Source organism: Triticum aestivum, chromosome 6B, assembly GCF_018294505.1.
Source record: "Triticum aestivum cultivar Chinese Spring chromosome 6B, IWGSC CS RefSeq v2.1, whole genome shotgun sequence".
Lineage (NCBI taxonomy): Eukaryota > Viridiplantae > Streptophyta > Magnoliopsida > Poales > Poaceae > Triticum > Triticum aestivum.
The window spans coordinates 597,304,149-597,325,172 of NC_057810.1; the positions used below are offsets into that span (position 1 = coordinate 597,304,149).

General features: G+C 48.6%; 1 long non-coding RNA gene across 1 annotated transcript; it reads right to left on the reverse strand.

Moving 5' to 3' along the window:
• Nucleotides 1-265: 265 nt before the first annotated feature.
• Nucleotides 266-20,994, reverse strand: LOC123134534 (uncharacterized). The gene is made up of 3 exons (XR_006465661.1): nucleotides 20,847-20,994; nucleotides 11,982-11,984; nucleotides 266-279 (listed from the first exon to the last, which is right to left on the reverse strand). It is a non-coding gene; the product is annotated as an uncharacterized lncRNA (long non-coding RNA).
• Between the last annotated feature and the right edge of the window lie 30 nt (nucleotides 20,995-21,024).

Below are 21,024 nucleotides of genomic sequence, written 5' to 3' on the forward strand. Positions count from 1 at the left end.
CGTGACTCCTTGAAAGGAAGTGTTGCCAAGGTGGATTATAACTGGGTTTATCCCGAGTTTGCGGACTGTGTCCTGATATAACAGGTTCAAGTTGTTGCCGCCGTCCATAAGGGCGTTTGTAAATTGGAGTCCGTTAATAATTGGATTTACAACCAAGGCAGTCCAGCCTGCGTTCTGGTCTCCTCTGGAGTAATCCTGATGATCGAAGGTGATTGGTTGTAACAACCAGTGGGGTTGGTCGTACGACGCATGTCTTCGTAGGTGCCGTTCTGCTCTTCCCTTTTGTCACATGAAGTAGATTTACTGTCTTGACTTCTTGTGGGAACTTCTTTCGTTCTCCGGTGTTCTTCTTGTGGGGTGCATCGTCATTTTCGCTTGGTGTGTCGAGCCCCTTGTGTTCAGCGTTGAGTTTGCCGGACTGCTTAAAGACCCAACAATCTCTGTGGGTATGGTTTGCAGGTCTCCCAGGAGTGCTGTGGATTTGACATATTTTGTCCAAGATTTTGTTGAGGTTGGATAGCTCGTCCCTATCGTCTTTGGGGGCGGCTTTTTCTGATTTTGCCGAGAGCTTTTGAATCTGGCGTTTACTGCCGTGCTCATCGGGCTGTTGTCCTTGATCCGACGTGGTTCTTTGTTATGGCGCGGCTTCCCGTTCCCATCTCTGTGTTCGGACGTATTCGGGTCGCTGGTGCTGCTTCTTGCCAACCAGCTATCCTCTCCTGCACAAAAGCGGGCCATGAGGCTTGTTAACGCAACCATTGTTCGCGGTTTTTCTTGCCGAGGTGTCTGGCGAGCCATTCGTCTCGAACGTTATGTTTGAAAGCTGCTAGGGCCTCTGCATCCGGATAGTCGACTATCTGATTCTTTTTGATAAGGAATCTATTCCAGAGCTTCCGAGCTGACTCTCCAGGCTGCTGAGTTATATGACTCAGATCATCCGCATCCAGGGGCCGGACATAGGTCCCTTGAAAATTTGCCCGGAAAGCATCCTCAAGCACTTCCCAACTTCCCATGGTGTTTTCGGGAAGGCTTTTAAGCCAATGCCGGGCTGGCCCCTTGAGCTTAAGGGGTAAGTATTTTATGGCGTGGAGGTCATCTCCTCTGGCCATGTGTATGTGGAGGATGTAGTCCTCGATCCAGACTCCAGGGTCTGTTGTTCCGTCGTATGCTTCTATGTTCACGGGCTTGAATCCGACTGGAAATTCATGGCCCAGCACCTCATCGGTAAAACATAGGGGGTGTGCGGTGCCCCTGTATTTAGGCGTGCCGTGATGTTCGGTTATGTTTTCCATTGCATCGCTCACTGGAGCTTGCTTTCTTGGCCTATAGATGGATCTGGTTGGGCCAGTTTTTTGATGCAAATTCTTGGACGGATCGCGTGCCATATTGAGTGTGGCGTCCTTTGATGCGTGAGATTGATCGTAGGGTCGTCTATCCGACCTTGTGGCTTCCTTATTTTTTGACTGTGGGGGCTTTATGGCCTCTTCATCAAATTCCGGTAGTAGTTTCCGCTCCGGATAGCTCTTTGTGTGACGATTGTTGCCGTACTTGTGTGCGGTATTGAGTACTTTGCCCCATCTGATCCTGAGTGCGTCTTCCGCTGTTTTGAGCCTCCGCTTCTGCTTTTTCAAGCTACGTGCAGTGGCAACGAGCCTTTGGTGGAGGTTCTGATGTTACAGCAATTTGTCCAGCGTGAGGTTGTCCGGGCTATTATCTTTCCCGGGGATTGGTTGCTCGGATTGTCCGCCCTGTTTGGACGGATGCTCGACGGCATGTTCGTCTTCCGTTGATTCACCCTGCTCTATGGCTGGGTCTTTGTCGAGGTGGGGCTTGGCCTTGCGCTTACGCCGCCGCTTTGATTGTTTTTCGAGGGAGCGATCCCTGGCCGCATCCTTTTGATCCTCGTTGGCGTTTCTGTTAGGTGTGTCCACCATGTATACATCGTATGATGAGGTGGCTTTCCGGCGCCCTATAGGTGTTGGTTCCTGATCGTCTCCTTTATCGGCGTCCATACCGTTGATATCTTCTGAGTCGAAATCGAGCATGTCGGTTAGATTGTCGACAGTGGCTACCAAGTGGGTGGTGGGTGGGGTTCGAATTTCTTCGTTGTCCGCATCCCAACCACCCCGACCGTAGTCCGGACGGGGTTCTCTCGACAAAGAGAGAGACTTTAGTGAATTTAGAATATCGCCAAAGGGCGAGTGCTGAAGGACGTCCGAGGCGGTGAACTTCGTGACCGGAGCCCAATCGGGCTCGATCGAAAGAGGTGCGGGATATACGGAGTACGGAGCGGAGTCCGGCACCTTGGAGTCACGGGCCCTGCAAAGGACTAGGCTGGTATCCGGCTCTATCGCCGTAGAGGTTGCGGCTTCCGGGGCGGTGTCCAACTGTTCATCCCCGACTGGTGTAGTGGGCTCCGAGCTAATGGTTGGAGCGGACACCTGAGCGACGCTCTGGGCGTTGTCCAGTGGCAGAGTTAAGTCATGCCCATCGTGACAGTGCGGCGCGCCCGGTTGTGGCTCGAATCCGTCGAAGATCAAGTCCCCGCGGATGTCGGCCGTGTAGTTCAAGCTTCCAAACCTGACCTGATGGCCAGGGGCATAGCTTTCAATCTGCTCCCCAAGCTTGTGGCTTTGCATATCATTGGCATCATGGATATTCAAGGAATTCATACTAACAACATTGCAATAATGCTCATCATTCAAAGATTTAGTATCAAACATTCTATAGATTTCTTCTTCTAGCACTTGAGCACAATTTTCCTTTCCATCATTCTCACGAAAGATATTAAAAAGATGAAGCGTGTGATTCAAACTCAATTCCATTTTTTTGTAGTTTTTTTATAAACTAAACAAGTGATAAAACAAGAAACAAAAAGACTCGATTGCAAGATCTAAAGATATACCTTCAAGCACTCACCTCCCCGGCAACGGCGCCAGAAAAGAGCTTAGTTGACGGGGTGTGAGTGAGTGCCCTTTACCTAGCCTCCCCGGCAACGGCACCAGAAAAGAGCTTGATGTCTACTACACAACCTTCTTCTTGTAGACGTTGTTGGGCCTGCAAGTGCACATGTTTGTAGGACAGTAGCAAATTTCCCTCAAGTGGATGACCTAAGGTTTATCAATCCGTAGGAGGTGTAGGATGAAGATGGTCTCTCTCAAACAACCCTGCAACCAAATAACAAAGAGTCTCTTGTCTCCCCAACACACCCAATACAATGGTAAATTGTATAGGTGCACTAGTTCGGCGAAGAGATGGTGATACAAGTGCAATATGGATGGTAGATAAAGGTTTTTGTAATCTGAAATTATAAAAACAGCAAGGTAACAAGTGGTAAAAGTGAGCGTAAACGGTATTGCAATGATAGGAAACAAGGCCTAGGGTTCATACTTTCACTAGTGCAAGTTCTCTCAACAATAATAACATAGATAGATCATATAACAAGCCCTCAACATGCAATAAAGAGTCACTCCAAAGCCACTAATAGCGGAGAACAAACGTAGAGATTATGGTAGGGTACGAAACCACCTCAAAGTTATTCTTTCGGATCGATCTATTAAAGAGTTCGTACTAGAATAACACCTTAAGACACAAATCAACCAAAACCCTAATGTCACCTATATACTCCATTGTCACCTCAAGTATCCGTGGGCATGATTATACGATATACATCACACAATCTCAGATTCATCCAACCAACACAAAGTACTTCAAAGAGTGCCCCAAAGTTTCTACCGGAGAGTCAAGAACGTGTGCCAACCCCTATGCATAGGTTCATGGGCGGAACCCGCAAGTTGGTCACCAAAACATACATCAAGAGGCACATGATATCCCATTGTCACCATAGATAAGCATGGCAAGACATACATCAAGTGTTCTCATAAAAGACTCAATCCGATAAGATAACTTCAAAGGGGAAACTCAATTCATCACAAGAGAGTAGAAGGGGAGAAACATCATAAGATCCAACTACAATAGCAAAGCTCGGGATACATCAAGATCGTGCCATAGAGGGAACACGAGAGAGAACACGAGAGAGAGAGAGAGAGATCAAACACATAGCTATTGGTACATACCCTCAGCCCTGAGGGTGAACTACTCCCTCCTCGTCATGGATAGCGCCGGGAGGATGAAGATGGCCACCGGTGATGGGTTCCCCCTCCGGCAGGGTGCCGGAACGGGCTCCCGAGAGGTTTTTGGTGGCTACAGAGGCTTGCGGCGGCGGAACTCCCAATCTATCTTGATTTCTGATGGTTTTAGGGTACGTAGGTATATATAGGCAAAAGAAGTCGGTCGGGGGGTGCTCGAGGGGCCCACGAGATAGGGGGCGCGCCCAGTAGGGGGGGCGCACCCTCCTATCTCGTGGCCTCCTCAAGGGTTGAGGGAGTTCCGGACTAGGGGGTGTCCGGATAGCCGAACTATCATCATCGGCCGGACTCCAAGACTATGAAGATACAAGATTGAAGACTTCGTCCCGTGTCCGGATGGGACTTTCCTTGGCGTGGAAGGCAACCTTGGCGATACGGATATGTAGATTTCCTACCATTGTAACCAACTCTGTGTAACCCTATCCCTCTCCGGTGTCTATATAAACCGGATGGCTTTAGTCCTTAGGACGAACAACAATCATACCATAGGCTAGCTTCTAGGGTTTAGCCTCATTGATCTCGTGGTAGATCCACTCTTGTAACACACATCATCAATATTAATCAAGCAGGACGTAGGGTTTTACCTCCATCAAGAGGGCCCGAACCTGGGTAAAACATCGTGTCCCTTGTCTCCTGTTACCATCCGCCTAGACGCACAGTTCGGGACCCCCTACCCGAGATCCGCCGGTTTTGACACCGACATTGGTGCTTTCATTGAGAGTTCCTCTGTGTCGTCACCGATAGGCTCGATGGCTTCTTCGACCATCATCAATGACGTAGTCCAGGGTGAGACCTTTCTCCCCAGACAGATCTTCGTATTCGGCGGCTTCGCACTGCGGGCCAATTCGCTTGGCCATCTGGAGCAGATCGAAAGCTACGCCCCTGGCCGTCAGGTCAGGTTTGGAAGTTTGAACTTCACGGCTGACATCCGCGGGGACTTGATCCTTGATGGATTCGAGCCACAGCCAAGCGTGCCGCACTGTCACGGCGGGCATGATTTAGCTCTGCAGCCGGACAGTACCCTGGAGGCCGCACTCGAACTCGCTCCGATCTTCAATTCGGAGCCAGCTGCGCAGATCGAGGATGGATGGCTAGACACCGCCTCGGGGGCTGCAACCTCTACGGCGATAGAGCCGAACACTGACCTTGTCCCTCATAAAGCTCGTGACTCCGAGGTGCCGGACTCCTTGCCGGACTCCGAACCTCCCGCGCCCCCTCCGATCGAATCCGATTGGGCGCCGATCATGGAGTTCACCGCAGTGGACATCTTTCAACACTCACCTTTTGGCGACATCCTGAGTTCTCTAAAGTGTCTCTCGTTATCAAGAGAGCCCTGGCCGGACTGCGGTCAGGACGGTTGGGATGTAGACAACAAAGAAATTCAAAGCCCACCCACCACCCACTTGGTAGCCGCTGTCGACGATCTAACCGACATGCTAAACTATGACTCCGAAGACATCGACGGTATGAACGACGATGCCGGAGACGACCAAGAATCAGCGCTTACCGGGCACGGGAAAGCCACCCCAACTCATGACGTATACATGGTGGATACACCAAGAGGAAGCGATAATGAGGAAAAATGGGACGTGGCGAAGGACAACTCCCCCAACAAACAACCAAAGCAGCGACGCAAGCGCCGCCCGAAGATCGGCATCGACAAAAACGGCACCCATACGGACCCGGCCCTAGAGCAGGGCGAAGCAGTGGACGACGCACATGTCAACAAGCAGCCAGCTGGACATGAACTGGACAAGCAACCCATCCCCGCCGAAGATGATCTCACATCACCAGAGCATATGAATCTTCATAAAAGGCTCGTCGCCACTGCAAGAAGTTTGAAGACGCAAAAGCGGAAGCTCAAAACAGTGGAGGACGCACTCAGAATGAGATGGAGCAAAGTACTCAACAGCGCAGATAAACATGGCGCTAGTCACCAGACAAAGAGCTACCCGAAGCGCAAGCTGTTGCCCGAATTTGACGAGGAGGCCTTAGAGCCCCCGCAGTCAAAAAAGAAAGAAGCTGCCTGGCCGGATAGACGACCAGATAACAGACCAAGAGCAACAAGGGGCGCCGCACACAAGCCGGCACACGATCAGCATAAAGATCCTCGGAAAAGGGACGACCCAGTCAGATCTATTTATGGGCCAAAAAAGAAGACTCCAGGAAGCAACATAACCCGCCGAGCATCCAAAGACAACGGCACACCCAAATACAGGGGCGCCGCACACCCACTATGTTTCACCGATGAGGTACTGGATCATGGATTCCCAGCGGGATTGAAACCCGTAAACATAGAAGCATATGACGGAACAACAGACCCCGGAGTCTGGATTGAGGATTACATCCTACACATACATATGGCCAGAGGAGACGATCTCCATGCCATAAAATACCTACCCCTCAAGCTCAAAGGGCCATCTCGGCATTGGCTTAAAAGCCTCCCAGAAAATACCATTGGAAGTTGGGAGGAGCTTGAGGATGCGTTTCGAGCAAATTTTCAGGGGACTTATGTCCGGCCTCCGGATGCAGACGATTTAAGTCACATAACTCAACAGCCCGGAGAGTCAGCACGCAAATTCTGGAACAGGTTCCTCACTAAAAAGAACCAAATAGTCGACTGTCCGAACGCTGAAGCCTTAGCGGCCTTTAAACACAACGTCCGAGACGAATGGCTCGCCAGACACCTCGGCCAGGAAAAACCAAGAACAATGGCCGCACTAACAAGCCTCATGACCCGCTTTTGCGCGGGGGAAGACAGCTGGCTGGCTAGATGCAGCACCAGCGACCCGAGTACATCCGAAGTTAGGGACGGAAATGGGAAATCACGACGCAGAAAAGATCAGCGCCGGAATAAGGAAAATGGCCCAAATAGTACGGCGGTCAACACCGGATTCAAAAGCTCTCGGCCGAACAACAAAACACTGCCCCTAAAGGATAACAGTGACGAGCTATCCAACCTAAACAAGATCCTGGATAGACTGTGTCAAATACATGGTACCTCCGGGAAGCCTGCAAACCATACCCACAGAGATTGTTGGGTCTTCAAGCAGTCCGGCCGACTTAACGCCGAACACAAGGGGCTCGACACACCAAGTGAGAGTGACGAAACCCAAAAGTAGCACTCCGGAAAACAAAAGACTTTCCCACTAGAAGTCAAAATAGTGAACTCACTTCATGTGATAACACCCAGCGCGGCACCTGCCATACCAGGACACCGTCCGCAGACTGGGGATAGAACCTACCAAAATTAGCTATAGCAGCACTTCCTTCAAAGGAGTGACGCCAGGCCTTTTTAGCCAATTATACAGGCTCTGTACCACTAGAGGTTGTGTTCGGTTCATTCAAACACTCCCGTCGCGAAAAGCTCCCTCTCCATCGCCCCATTTAGCAGTAGCCCTTAAGCACTACTGGGGCGCACAACTTTCGCCCGCTTTAATGCAATACCACATTACACGTCTCTTACGCTTAAAAATGCCCGGTCCACATGGCATAATCTCAAAACTCCAAGTGGCTCTCGACCACGGAGAATGTGCGGCTGCCTCGACAGCCACTCACTAATCCGACCTTGCAGGTCAAAGCCCCTAAAAACAGGTCATTTAGACCTCGGACATGGTTAGACGAGTCCGGCGTAACTTAACAAGGGGCTTACCAGCCGCATACCCCCCTTTTTTTTATAAGGGGCCGCGCGCATAAATAATGAAAGCCAATAAAGCTCAACTTTCTTCATCTTCCAAATTATACTTTATGTTAATACAATTTTTGCACGATATTTCTTAGAAACTAAGTCCTTCTCTTTCACTGATGAAGCATGTGCTACACCCGTCCAGGATACAGCACAACAGAGACACAGGCGCAGACGTGCAGTAGGGACCCGTTGCAAGGATTCTTTTCAGATTAAGACCCTGCGTAAACCTTTCTTACTGTCTCTTGTTGATACACATCCCCCGGTTTCCTACCATAGCCGAGGAGGAGGCTGGCGTTTTGGCATCGGCCGCGTCAGAAGTTCCCGCCTGTACCTGGACACTAGGGGCTTAGGGCCTTGTTCTGCCCGATATCATAAAGACCGAACACCTCAGGGAGTGTTCGGCGTCTCGAGTTAGGCCTTATATGCATCAGCTCCGAATCATGTCTTTGGTCAAATGTTGGGTTTGCCCGGCTCCTGTGTTTTGCTGCCTTACGTTCCGTATCATCGGCTAACGCGGCACCAGGAGAACTACTGCGATTGTGCCCCAGTTCGGCCGGGCGAGCACCTCAGTAGAGAAAGCCGAAAACTGACTATCATGATATAGCAAGAGACTGGTCAACCACTCGATCGACCATTGGAATGTTTAGAATTCCTCCGCTTTGACGAAGGACCGCTTCCCGGTCAGGCACATACGCGCCCCGAGTTCGGGAAGAGCGGTGCCACCAGGGGCTATATAGTAGCCCCACATTCGAGCTCCTATGGCTAAGTGAAAGTGATAAAGCATTATAGTCCGGTTGCCTAGTTTGCTACGCTATCACCTCCTTAAAAGGACCAAGACGTTGGATTAAGTGTGAAAAAGCGCTTTTCTTTTTGCAAACACCCCCGCACCATGTGCGTGGGGGCTGAAGCCAAAGACTGCCATCTTTCAGATTATACATACATATACGGCCGCACAGGAGATAGTTCAATACTTGAACACACAAGTATAAAAAGTCATTGCATTATAAATATAATCTCAGAAATCATACATGTCATTCAAACATAACATCTTTCGAGCACTGCGACTCTATTATACGAGCGCCCTGCAGGACTTCCTCAAAATAGTGCTCGGTGGGGAATCGGCTTTTGTCCGAACCCCGGGATGCAACAGCGGTGGCATCCATCTCCGCCAGTATGTCTTGCCATGGGCGAGAGCCATCCGTGCACCTTCTATGCATGCCGACCGCTTCATCGCCCCAATATGCGGCACCGCCCTAAGGAATTGCTGCAACAAGCCAAAATAACTCTTCGGCTTGGGCCTCTTTGGCCACAGATGAGCGACCACATCCGTCATGGCTAGTCCGGACAATCTATTCAGCTCAGCCCACTCAACCAGCCGATCACTCAACGGAAGTGGATGCTCCGGACTATGGAATTGAGACCAGAAAAGCTCTTCCATTTCATGATCCTCCTGGCTTCGAAAGTGCACGACTGCGTCCGCCGCACTCGCCGCCAAGTCAAGATAAGGATCCTCCGCACCGTACAATTGGCCCAGCTGAGCATACTTTGGATCCATGAACTTCCTACGCAGCATAAAGGGCTTTCCAGCCACAATGTCTTCGACCTAACGCAGTTCCTCCTTCATAGCCCGCATCGCACTACGGGCATCCTTGGCTTCGGCGTCGGCCTTCTTCAGGTCCTCTTGCTCCGCTCGGCGTTCTCCTTCAAGAACCTCCAGGCGGTCGGTAGCAACTTTTAATTTCATGGCCATTCCGTCCATCTCCTCCCTGCTTCGGCAGTGAGCAGCCTTCTCGGCTTTTAGCTCTTCCGCTGCCTTCGAGGTAGCCGCCTCGCTTTTTCTGGCTTGCTCCTTGGCCCGAGCAAGTTCTGCTCGAAGGCCTTCCACAGCAGCAGCACTATCTGCATCAGGCATACAAATCGTAAGGAACAGGCGTCAGCTCCCTTACTAGGCGACCGCAGAGCAACCACATACCTTGTGACTCATCGAGTCGTTTATTGACCAGCGAGATGTCCGCATCTGCAACGTCGAGTTGCCTCTTCAGCTCGGCAAATCCTTCAGTTCGGCTGGACACCAAACGTTCCGCCACCTGCATAGGAAAGGCGACAATCTATAACTGAGATTATGATCCTCGGCACGCTGCCGCTTTCGACAGCATACCAAGTCTCAGGGGCTACTATCTATACAGGGCGCACTTCATGTGCAAAACTGTCAAAAGGTATGTCATTTTTTGCGTACCTCAAATCCCGTTAGCAAACTTTCGACGGCCTCGCACAACCCGCTTTCGGCGGACGAGATCCTTTCAATCACCATACCCATTAATGTGCAGTGATCTTCTGAGATGGACGCACTCTTAAGCAAATCCTGCAGCTCCACCGGCCGTACTCCAATGGGTGCCGAACTCTCTGGCCCTGCCGGACTCGGGGAGACCCTCCGCGACGACACCTCAGGATCGTCCGCCCCGCGCGATGGGGCGGCAGATGGAGGCGCTTCGCTCTCCACCATCTCCGGACGAAGGTCTCCCGAAGATGAGCTGTGCTGAGATGGGCTGAGGTCCGAACTACAAGGTGAAAACTTCGGTTACCCTTAGAAATTAAACAGGGATGTCCACTATTACAAAAATCCCCCTTTTACTTACGGCTCGCTAGAGGGCTGATTCCTCCGAGGAGACAGTTTGGCTGGGGCTCTTCCCGGCCCAGGACCTTCTGGTGCAGATTTCTTCCCCCGCTTTGAGGCCTTGGCCTCCGGGTCTTCGGAAGCGGTCCTCTTCTCCCCATGGAAGGAGGGACTCTCGATTCCTCCCTTACTAAAAGCCTCTGTGGCGGAGGTGGTATGTCCCCTGTGCCCTTCTTCGCCCTCCTCCAAAGGTGCAACCTCTAACATTGTGATTAACACGGGATCCTGCGTGGTCTCAGGGAGGGGGACCGGACACCGTATCAGTTTTGCTTGCGCTATCCACTCATGTCCAGGGATAGCTGGTTAAAAGGCAAACTCACGATAAATAAATGGACGGTGTGTCCGGACATAGGGCTACTTACTTGAGTATCCGGGCGATTGCAGCTTAGGCCAGCATCCTCGGTCAATTCCGCACGCATCTCTTGTGATCCGAAGAACAGTTTGTACATCTCCGCGGGTGTCAAACCCATGAAGTGTTGAAGAGCTCGTGGCCCCTCCGGATTAAATTCCCACAGGCGGAGGGGGCGACGTTTGCAGGGCAGTAGGCGCCGGATCAACATAACCTGTACCACTGCGACCAGATCGATCTCCCTTTCTTGGAGGCCTCGAATCCGGTCCAGCAACAGGGGTACGTCTTTGGACGGCCCCCAGACACGCCCCTTGTTGACCCATGACGTCAGCTGCTGTGGAGGGCCCGAGCGAAAGACGGGCGGCGGCCTCTGCCTGCTGCCCCTGGGAGCGGTGATATAGAACCACTCCTGTTGCCACAAGCCGAACTCCTCCTGAAAAGAGCCCTTGGGCCATGGAGCTTCGGCCCTCTTGCTTATAACCGCCCCGCCGCACTCTGCCTGACGCCCCTCAATCATCTTCGGCTCCACGTTGAAGGTTTTGAGCCACAAGCCGAAGTGAGGGGTAGTGCTGAGGAAGGCTTCACAGACGACAATGAATGATGAGATATGGAGGATGGACTCCGGAGCCAAGTCGTGGAATTCCAGTCCATAGTAAAACATGAGCCCCCTCACGAAAGGATCCGTCGGGAAGCCTAAACCCCGACGGAGGTGAGGCACGAACACGACGCTCTCGCCAGGCTCGGGAGTAGGGATAACCTGCCCTCGGGAAGGCAGCCTATGCGAAATCTCGTAGGTTAAGTACCTGGCGTCTCTCAGCTTTAGCACATCCTCTTCCGTGGCGGAGGAGGGCATCCACCGGCCTCGTAGGTCGGGACCGGACATTGTCGAAGATTGAAGGTACCCAAATCTGGAGCCCTGGGTGTTGGAACTCGGGGAGAGGGGCGGATTTGATAGAAGATTGAATAAAAAGAACGGGCATTGGTCTCATTATAAAGGGGAAGAATACCAAGAGCCATCCTCGTGACCGTTTGGAACCCGCCTTCGATGGAGGGGGCGTGGCAACGGGCGCGGTTGGGTTACCCACGTCCGTATTGATGAGAATCCCGGAATAAGGGGAACACGATCTCTGCTTCGATAAGATGTGCCAAGGAAACCGCCTCACTAAACGCGCAGAGGTGGAACAATAAAAACAATTCAAGTAAAGGCTTGGTAATGGTGTGATGTCATGCCACAGAATACGTCAGCAGATCGAACTTGTGTAATATTATTCTCTCTACGGTGGTATGTGGAATTTATTTTGCAGAGCCGGACACTATCCTGGTGTTCACAATCTTCTATAAATTATTCGGAGGAAGAACCCGCCTTGCAATGCCGAAGACAACATGCGCGCCGGACTCGTCATCATTGAAGCCTGATTCAGGGGCTACTGAGGGAGTTCCGGACTAGGGGGTGTCCGGATAGCCGAACTATCATCATCGGCCGGACTCCAAGACTATGAAGATACAAGATTGAAGACTTCGTCCCGTGTTCGGATGGGACTTTCCTTGGCGTGGAAGGCAAGCTTGGCAATACGGATATGTAGATTTCCTAATATTGTAACCGACTCTGTGTAACCCTAGCCCTCTTCGGTGTCTATATAAACCGGATGGCTTTAGTCCTTAGGACGAACAACAATCATACCATAGGCTAGCTTCTAGGGTTTAGCCTCATTGATCTCGTGGTAGATCCACTTGTAACACACATCATCAATATTAATCAAGTAGGACGTAGGGTTTTACCTCTATCAAGAGGGCCCGAACCTGGGTAAAACATCGTGTCCCTTGTCTCCTGTTACCATCCACCTAGACGCACAGTTCGGGACCCCCTACCCGAGATCCGCCGGTTTTGACACTGACAAGGGTCTTCTGACGTGAACTCCAAGTCTCCTGGGTGATATTCTTCCAAAAAATCACGTTGCCGAAGGTTTCATTCCGTTTGGACTCCGTTTGATATTCCTTTTCTTTGAAATACTGAAACAGGTAATAAAACAACAATATGGGCCGAGCCTCCGGTTAATAGGTTAGTCCCAAAAGTAATATAAAAGTGTATAATAAAGCCCATAATCATTCAAAACAGGTAATATAATAGCATGGAACAATCAAAAATTATAGATATGTTGGAGACATATCAGTTACTATGGTTGTTTCTTCCTCCATTCACTAAAGCAAATGGAGCATTTCCCTCCTCGAGTCAGCAAGCCAACTCGAGCGTTTACCCTCGTGTCACTAGCGCAACATGAGCCATTCACAGAAAAGTCTTGGAACTGAAGAGAAATCCATCTCTATACAAACTCGTTATGTTCTTGATATTGATTGAGTTACGAGAATGAAGAAGCGTAGCACACCTTTTCTCTCAATTCAAGTTTCCATTCAATAAGTGCATCAAGTATTTCGTATAGAAAGAAAAGGAACCACTTCTCTTCTCTAAGTATATGAAAAATAGCTTTTTGGTCCCTTTCGTCCAGAGGTTAGGACATCGTCTTTTCATGTCGAAGACACAGGTTCGATTCCCGTAAGGGATAGGTACTTATTCCCGGCCGGCGGTATCAAGAACCCGGATAGTCAGTAGGAAACTCCAATCTACAAGCGGAACAACGAGTTTAGAAGGCACGTTCTTGAAAGAGCAGGCTGACTATGAAACTCATATAAGGCTCGCGATCGGGTGCATTGTTGACTCGAGGGCGGTTCCATAGGCGGCTACTCTAAGGCGGATCAAGTTGGGCTATATATTATGGCAAGTTAACCCTACTTTCCAATTTCGTAGGTAGAACAGTTCTAGTAGAAGGTTAACCCAGCCTTCCTAAGAGTACTAGGTTAAAGGGGAGACCTCTAAAGCCCAGAAAGAACTATCCTATCCCTTTATGAATCCAAAAGCGTCGTATATGTGGATCACTGACGGCTATACCCAATGAGCAAAGTAGAAAGAGCCTAGGAAAATGCATATTCTCCCTATTCAGTCAGCAGTTGTCCATCGACTAGTCTTACTTACCGCACCGCCCAGCGAAAAGGGATTTCTCAGTGATAGACCCACGAGAGCGTGTGTGCCAGTGACAAAAGAAGTGCGACACTATCTGGGAAGTGAGGGATGCCCTTCCTGGGTATCACGAGCGGCGAGGCAGGTACGGCTGGAGAAAAAGCAAGGCAACAGGGTGCTAGGTTTAAGCAAGTATTGTCCGTCCGATCATTGGAATCGTCTTAGCCAAAAAAGGCAGATCTGGTTTCACTAGTAGGAAGAACACCCTTCTAAGGTGAAGGTATTCCATTTCTAAGAAGGAAGTTCTATATATTCGAACTAGAGAGAATCTCTCAAATGGAAATCGAAAAGGAACCCTTGTCCGTCCAGGTACTCACCCCGCCGGAACTCGCAATCAAACATAGGGTTGGCAAACTAGGAAGGCACATAAAAGAAGGCAGTTGCGAAGGCGAGCAAGGTATTTTTGAATTTCCTCAAATTGATTCATCAATGAAGTAGTTGAATTGAAGTAAATGTGCCTACGAAAGAAGAGTTTTTGATATGGATATGCGAATAGGAAGAAAGCAAACATATATTACTATTGCATTGGCAACGAACACTGCCAAACAAAAGATAGTTGTTGAGGAGGAAGACCTGGATAGGGAGCCAGTTACGAATAAACCTGGGACTAGGAAACCCCAAACTACGAATGTAAACACCTTTTCAAGCAGGGGTAAATGGATCTGGTTAGGAAGCCAGAGATGGAAGAGAGGGTGTCGTGTCGGATCTTCAATCGAGGCAAACAACAGATGCTCGGGATAAAGCTGGACTTCGATTGGTTTTTCATGGATATGAGCTTTCCCTGAATAAGGATCGAAATATGCTTCCTAAAACAACATGCGCAATGGTGGGCCGAGTACATAGCATAGCGTATATCAAGTATCCAACGCCTTCCGAATAAGGAATGGAAGCCGACTTAATAAAACTACATCTTGCTGATGTAGGTGTAGATAGGTATTCTAGAAGGAGTGACAATATTGGGTGTAAGGATTCTTCTATGCAAACATCGACCACTCGTATGGTAGCCTCACAACCATCTACAAGGGAGACTTACACCTCAACCTGAAGTTCACCCACGTGGAGCCTTTACTAGTCGGAGTGGTAAGACTACAACCGATCCTCTTCACCAATGCCAGCGTTGTATGTACCACCTGCCTTCTACCCTAGCTGGCCCAATACCTTCTCCGCAGGGACCTCAACAGTCCACTACTTCTGCTGCACAAACCTAGTTCTTCTACACCATCAGTTATTGCTCCTAATGATCCATCATCAATCTACTTCACCTGTCAACCCAAAGCTGCCATTTCCAGAACGGTTTGTGAAGTCAACTGAAGACAAGCAGATTGCAAAGCTTCCGGATATGATGACAAATATGCAGATTACCGCCCCCATCCTTGATGGTGTCTTATAGGTGCCGATGTATACACAGTTCTTTAAGGACCAGCTCGCAAAGAAGAGAAACATTAACGAGCCAGAACTGGTTACTCTTACTAAGGAATGTAGGAATTTTTGTCTAAAAAGACTACCTGACAAGTTGAATTGCCAAAAAAGACTATCTCTAAAACAAATTGACAAAAAGGACCAGCTGCAACATGGCGGCAGGTGCGCCAGCCGACACGTGGCACCTGCCACCACATACGTCGGCGGCAGCCCCTGCCACCATGAGCGCAGGTGGCAGCCTGGGCTTAACAGGTTTCCTTGTCTGCGCGTCAGCTGTAACGGGACGGATCGGATTGGTGAGCCATGCCGCCACGCAGAAGGGCGGCAGCTACTGAGGCTGCATGCGCGACGACAAGCCAGGTGGGCCGTGCCACCATGGCCCGAGGCAACATCCTTTGCATGGCAGCGGCGCCCTGTGCGCGGTGGCCATGTCGCTTTATTTAATCGGCGCTGCTAGAGCAGGGCAGAGATACCGTCAGATTAGGCTATTGCTTAGTGTAATCATGTACGTACGACAGATTGACTCGAGTCATACCAACTGCCGACCAAAAGAAAACGGCTCTATCCATTAACCCAAGTACTAGTTTCTCCAAATTGATATGCATTTGAAAGAGTCTGAGCTGTAGCTACCGCTGGGACAAGCTACAATACGCATTGGTTGCCGCCTCTGGTAGTGTCGTCATGGCCCACATGGCCTGTCGCGGCGCGCGCGCGGCAGTAGTAGCTGCAGCCTTGTTGCGTGTCCGTCCATTCCGTTACAGTTGATGTGAGAAAACCTGTTAACCCCGGGGCTGCCACCTGCGCCGGTGGTAGCAGGGGCTGCCGCCGGCGTCTGTGGCGACAGGTGCCACGTGTCAGCTGGCGCACCTGCCGCCAAGCTGCAACTGGTCTTTTTTGTCAATGTGTTTCAGAGATAGTCTTTTCTGTCAATTCAACTCGGCAGGTGGTCTTTTTGGACAAAAATTCTCAAATAAGCTACCTCTCAACTTAGATGAGCCTGCCAGTTTCAGTATTCCATGCTTGATAGGAAGTCAAACTTTCCATGCTTTATGTGGTCTTGGGTCTACTGTGATTCCCTTCACTGTCTACGAGCCACTACCATTGGGTGATGTACGGCCGACTAGCATCACTCTCCACCTTGCTGATCAAGATCCGGCAGACATTTTGGGTGATATTCCTGTGATAGTTGGTAACTTCGCATTTCTAGTTGATTTTGTTGTCTTGGAGATTAGGATATATAAGAGCTTTCCTATTTTTTGGGAGACCTTTTCTAGCTACTGCAGGGGCTGTCACCGATGTGAAAGATGCTAAGCTCATGCTTCAATTTGGTGAGGAGAAAGTCTCATTTGACATTAGGTATATCTTCCAACTCACCTTCCTCACTGTCCAGACCATAATAAGCAATATGAAACGAGTCACTTAAGCCCTAGTAAAAGGCTACTCTTTGAATCCCCTCTTTAAGGCATATAAAATTAGTACTCTTCCTAAGCTAGCTTAAGCATATCTCGAGCGAGTGAGTTTCCCTCCATCAAGTTCTAAGCGATCAAATAAGGTCCTTGCTCTCGAGCCAGTGCCAATACCAATAGAGAGGGTCTAAACAAAGGATTCAAAGGAGGTTACCGGTTAAGGGCAAATGCAATCTCTGAGTTAGTTGGAGAAAAAAGGTAATCAAAGAAAGTTTCAGTTGGACTTTCCCTGCCAACCCTACCCAAATTTCATACCCTGCGGTTTTTGTTCCTCTATTGATATTTCGTTCCTCGAATCAAGACTTTCTTTGTTGAGGATCTCTAGTTTAGGGTACTCCATCGAGTTTCAGTATCTTCTTCTAATGGTTGTGTCCGTCTAAGGTGGCTATTGCAGCGATTTAAGTATCGCGGTTGTCTTGAGCTCTGGATTGATGGACGGAAACCTGGGGCTGGGTTCGATTTCAACTCGGAGATAGCCGGGTCTATAGTAAGAGCCGCTTTGTGAACATCATCGGATGACATAGCCATGGCAACCGCAATAGAGCAATTATGCCTTAAGCCCAAAACTCTTCCTTCTAGGGATTAGATCAACCTAAAGCACCATCAGTTGTGGATTCATCCACAAAGTCTTTCTACTTAGCTCATCAAGCAAAGTAGCTATCAACGGCTTTAGCATGACAACTAGAACATCAAGCCATGGTAAACTACCAAAGCTTCTGCTATAGTGTAGCACTAGGGTTCAACCTTCTCCTTGCCGAGTTGCATCGCCCGCATCGTGTTCAATTGGAAAGTCTGGCAAAGGCGCTTCCAACTCCTGGTTCAGGATCTGAGGTTACCAAACAAAGATGAATCCTGTGCAATCAGAGATTAAGCCATAAGATCCTACCCAGAAACTGGAAGAGTCGGGGGCACCTACCGAAGGAGTCTTCCCTCCATCGATTCAATGAAAAAATAGCCCTATTGAGAGGGCCTTTGACAACCCTCTTGAATGTGGCTCGCTCCTAGTTTTTCTTCCCCCGCCCGTTCTATCTAGGCTGGTGGCTATACCAGATTTCGTGTCTGGTCGAACTTGAAACTAGCCCATTGAGCTTCTTGGATTGCAAACTAGAAAGAAGGATCGCACACAAGAAAATAGAGTTGGAATGAAAGATGGGGTAAAGGTGAACTTTATTCTCCTAGCTGCTCTCCATCCAGCAAGTTACTCTCTTTCAAAAGATGACAACTCAAGATTACCAATCAAAACCAACGCTTTTTCTTCTCCTATAGCTTCATCATTACATCTTTCACTAGTTGTTGGATGTGAGTGATGAGATCGATCCATGGAATTTTTACCTCACTCACATACTTTGGAAGATGAAGAAATTCTCTTGAATTGACTTATGGGCTGGCTCTACATGTGGTCATATGGGTTCCCCTCTTCAGTCATTTGGTACCTCTCTAATGCTTCCTCCTATTCCTATTGATCAGATCAAAGCCAAACCTATCTAGTCTTGCACGTTGTCACCCACCGCTCTTGCCAAAAATAAAGAAATTCTATCTTGGGAACTAAAAAAGAATCGGAATGGGAACTATTTATTTCTTGGTTCTCCGGCTAGCATCCTTACTTCCTTCTTCAATGGAAATTCTATGTTTTGGCTCGGTATAAACCAAAAAATGAGAAATTCTCTTATTTGTAGAAAAGTCTTCTTTTGGTTAAATCTGGAGAACCCAGTCGAAACTTTGATTCATGTTTGTGGATTTTAATAGCTCTCCTATCTACCTAGAAATAATCTTCTACCTTTACTGTCTGTGTTCTTTACATATCTTTTGATTGTTTTTCAAATCATTGTGTCGTTACAAATTCAGTGGTTGCACCCTTGTGAGCAAGTTGTTGACGGATCGGATAGGAGAAGTGAAACAAAGCTACGAAGGATACAAATTAGCTGAAGAAGTTAAGAAGAGCATTAGTGAAGCGAGAGGAGGACAAGATGGTAGGGAAGAGGAGGAAGGGGTATTAAGGAAAAAAGGGAGGCTTTATGTGGGGATCGCTGGAAATGCAAGAGCCAGGATAGCGCAAGAACTGCATGCGACAGCTACCGGAGGCCATTCAGGTATACTAGCTTCCTATAAGAGAACTAATAGGAACTTTGTCTGGCCAGGAATGGATGCCTCTCTTGAGGACAGACTATGACAGTAAATCAACAACTTCAACTCGCAATGGCCCTCATGCCATGAGACATGGATTTTAGTGGATGTAGATTGGATCGAAAGATCGCACTTCCGCTCTTCACCCATCGTACTAGTCACTTCCCACTCTCCTCAAGTGAACAGTTTAGCCACTATCCTCCCATATACTCTGCTTTTTCATTGCTTATGAACTGGAACTTGTTGATGCATGGATTTCACGTTTCAGCAGCACTTTGGTTTGTGCATGGTTGTGAAAAGAAGGCTTTCTATACACTTATATGAACTTCATTGGAGAAAGAAAGAGAAGCTTGCCTTGATAAAGCACAGCCTTTTGCACTCCAATAGGCATATATTGTTACAAGGTTATGCCCAAAGGTCTCAAAAACGCTGATGCTACATATCAACGCGCCATGACTAAGATCTTCGATGAGATAATACATAAGATTGTCGAGTGCTATGTAGATGATCTCGTTGTAAAGGCGGTATCCTATGAAGAACATCTTCAACATCTCAGAATTATATTCGACCGCCTAAGGCAACATGCACTCAAGTTAAACCCTTTGAAGTGCGCCTTCATGGTCTTGTCAGGCAAATTCCTAGGGTTTGTCATTCGACATCGGGGATTAGAAATCGACCCGAGTAAAATCAAGGCCATACTCGAAATGCCTCCTCCTGAAAACCTTAAGGAGCTGTGTTCGCTTCAAGGGCGCCTGGCATACATCAGGCGATTCATAGCCAATTTTGCTGGAAGAATCCAACCTTTTACAAGAAAAACCATAAAAGACATTCCATTATTTTGGGATGAAAACTGCCAACAAGCCCTAGATGGCATCAAAAGCTATCTCCTCAATCTGCCAGTCCTGGCTGCGCCGATACCAGGGAAGGAGCTTATACTCTACACCACGGACTTGGATGAATCTCTTGGGGCTCTATTGGCACAAGAAAATGAAAACGGGAAAGAGAATGCCCTCTATTACCTCAGTCGTGTGCTCGTAGGAACTGAACATGCGTACTCTCCTATCGAAAAACATTGCCTTGCACTGGTGTTCGCTGTCAAGAAGCTACAGCACTACATGATAGCACATCAGGTCACCCTCATCTCCAAAGTTCACCCACTTAAATATCTCATGACAAGACCAATGCTTACAGGAAGATTGACAAGATGGAGCCATCATCCTTACTGAGTTCGATATTGTGTATGCGTCGCAGAAGGCCATTAGAGGGCAAGCGATGGCGGATTTCCTAGCCGCACATCATACATATTTCTACAGTAAATAAAATATTTCCATGGATGGGATTGCACGTAGTCCATTCCACCTTTATCTATCTAGGTTATCCTTCTTTCTTAACAAAGCAGAATGTGATGACCGATCCCTCTAATATGGGATTTATGTTTTTACCAAAGCCTCTACTTTAGATATTTACACTGATGAAGGAAAGCCTTGTTAAAGACTACTACTTTTGACTTCCTTTTTCGTACTCTTCTTTCATCCTCCTTACTAGAACGCTTTTCCTGGTTCAGAAGAATAAGATACTGAAATTGTGGCTTACATATGGAAAATGCCTTCATCTTGAAGCTACCAATGCACATCACCGTGAAATCATTGTCAATTAATTGTTAGATTCCCCATATCACCCATAGCCACCCAAATCTTTTTTTGCCTCAAACTCTGCTGCCCTATCACTCCTCGATAAGTTTACTTACTCAGGTTGTGCACTTGGGTGAGCGAGATCTTCCCCTTTGGCATGAGAACCGCCTACCTACGCTAACGTAACTAATGCAGATGGCGGAAGTTAGTAGTTCTCCTATGCCAACATGAACACAAACGAAATCGTTGAATTTCGTATAGAAAGAAAAGGAACCACTTCTATTCTCTTTTATTAAGTATAAGAGGGATAAGTACTTATTCCTGGCCGGCGGTATCATTGCTGCTCCCCGCCTAATGCGGATCATTGTGCAATGCTTATGTGAAATCTCAATCCAAAACTTATTCGTTTCGTTGGAAAAACCAACGCTGACGTCAAGATCAGTCTCCTTTCC